Here is a 2,410-nt window from a genome sequence, read left to right on the forward strand (position 1 = left end):
AACAAAACCCATGAGACACAGCTGCCTGCAACAAAGCGCCTATTCTCCTATATGACAAAGCTGCAGCCAGGACACGGACCGGAGGGGACGGACACAGGGCATAGAGCATGATGCTGGCTCATGATGGACAATTATAATGTCTGTAATACTGTGACCAAGCTGATGAAGCAGAGCTGTGGTGTAAAGAATGGGGGAAATTACCTGCTATAGGCATTCCATGGCATGTAGAGGCTACCCTTGAATATAGTAAGCCTATGTGCGATAGTATTCATTACCAGCGACTATTCCTGCACTGGTCAGTTTAAGATCAGAAGTGAACAGCGACTAATATCCAGCTGTAGGTGACCCCCGGCACCAGTAGCCCCTCAGATCCAGGCCTGCGATGCTTCCTTTATATAAGTTAGAATCATCATCTATAAATCCGTCACTTACCTACAGTCCTTTACTACAATGAAAACCTCAATGACGGAACTGAATGCAGAGGGAAGGGAGACATGAAGGATCGACCGCAGGAAAGGGAAAGGCTCTATTTCCAGAATCACACATCCTCACTCCTGCCTGGAAGTCGTCCACACACTGGCCCCATCAGGATGTGACACCAAGGAGGGAGAAATGGGGGCAGGAGCAAGGAGAGGGGGAGCATCTGTGCAGCCTGTCTGTATAAGTGCTGGGGGACCCTCAGTCCGAGCTCTGTATAAGCGCTGGGGACCCTCAGGTGGGCTCCGTATAAGTGCTGGGGACCCTCAGGTCGGGATCCGTATAAGCGCTGGGGAGCCTCAGGTGGGCTCCGTATAAGTGCTGGGGAGCCTCAGGTGGGCTCCGTATAAGTGCTGGGGAGCCTCAGGTCGGGATCCGTATAAGCGCTGAAGGACTCTCAGCTCGGGCTCCGTATAAGCGCTGGGGACCCTCAGCTCGGGCTCCGTATAAGAGCTGGGGGACCCTCAGCTCGGGCTCCGCATAAGCGCTGCGGAACCCTCAGCTCGGGCTCCGCATAAGCACTGGGGGACTCTCAGGTGGTGCTACGTATAAGCGCTGGGGACCCTCAGCTCGGACTCTGTATAAGCGCTGGGGGACCCTCAGGTTGGGCTACGTATAAGCGCTGAAGGACCCTCAGCTCGGGCTCCATATAAGCGCTGAAGGACCCTCAGCTCGGGCTCCGCATAAGCACTGGGGGACCCTCAGCTTGGGCTCTGCATAAACGCTGGGGGAACCTCAGCTCGGGCTCCGTATAAGCGCTGGGGGACCCTCAGGTCGGGCTCCGTATAAGCGCTGGGGACCCTCAGGTTGGGCTACGTATAAGCGCTGGGGACCCTCAGGTCGGGCTCCGTATAAGTACTGGGGGACCCTCAGGTTGGGCTACGCATAAGTGCTGGGGACCCTCAGGTTGGGCTACGCATAAGCGCTGGGGACCCTCAGGTTGGGCTACGTATAAGCGCTGGGGACCCTCAGGTTGGGCCACGTATAAGTGCTGGGGACCCTCAGGTTGGGCCACGTATAAGTGCTGGGGACCCTCAGGTCGGGCTCCGTATAAGCGCTGGGGACCCTCAGGTTGGGTTACGTATAAGCGCTGGGGACCCTCAGGTCGGGCTTTGTATAAGCAATGGGGACCCTCAGGTCGGGCTCCGTATAAGCGCTGGGGGACCCTCAGGTTGGGCTACGTATAAGTGCTGGGGACCCTCAGGTCGGGCTCCGTATAAGCGCTGGGGACCCTCAGGTCGGGCTTTGTATAAGCGCTGGGGACCCTCAGGTCGGGCTCCGTATAAGCGCTGGGGACCCTCAGGTCGGGCTTTGTATAAGCGCTGGGGACCCTCAGGTCGGGCTCCGTATAAGCGCTGGGGGACCCTCAGGTTGGGCTACGTATAAGTGCTGGGGACCCTCAGGTCGGGCTCCGTATAAGCGCTGGGGACCCTCAGGTCGGGCTCCGTATAAGCGCTGGGGACCCTTAGGTTGGGCTACGTATAAGTGCTGGGGACCCTCAGGTCGGGCTCCGTATAAGCGCTGGGGACCCTCAGGTCGGGCTCCGTATAAGCGCTGGGGACCCTTAGGTTGGGCTACGTATAAGTGCTGGGGACCCTCAGGTCGGGCTCCGTATAAGCGCTGGGGACCCTCAGGTCGGGCTCCGTATAAGCGCTGGGGACCCTCAGGTTGGGCTACGTATAAGTGCTGGGGACCCTCAGCTCGGGCTTTGTATAAGCAATGGGGACCTTCAGTTCGGGCTCCCGTCTCTTCTTTTTTCTATGTGTCTGGAAAATTTTCTTTTTTTGAGTGGGGGTGAGAAGAACCCAGTCAAACAGTATGGAAACTCCCTTTAAGTAGCCTTAAGATCACAAAACTCTGAAGCACACAATGTATCTATGCTCTGAGGTCTATGTATATACGGCACACACAGCAGACTGCGCAGTCCTCTCAC

At 57.0% G+C, this 2,410-nt stretch overlaps 1 protein-coding gene across 2 annotated transcripts in view; it reads right to left on the reverse strand.

The window, feature by feature from the left end:
* TECPR2 (tectonin beta-propeller repeat containing 2) overlaps positions 1-2,410 on the reverse strand; it is a 60,332-nt gene that overhangs the window by 57,767 nt on the left and 155 nt on the right. The window lies entirely within an intron of this gene.

Source organism: Ranitomeya variabilis, chromosome 1 (assembly GCF_051348905.1).
Source record: "Ranitomeya variabilis isolate aRanVar5 chromosome 1, aRanVar5.hap1, whole genome shotgun sequence".
Lineage (NCBI taxonomy): Eukaryota > Metazoa > Chordata > Amphibia > Anura > Dendrobatidae > Ranitomeya > Ranitomeya variabilis.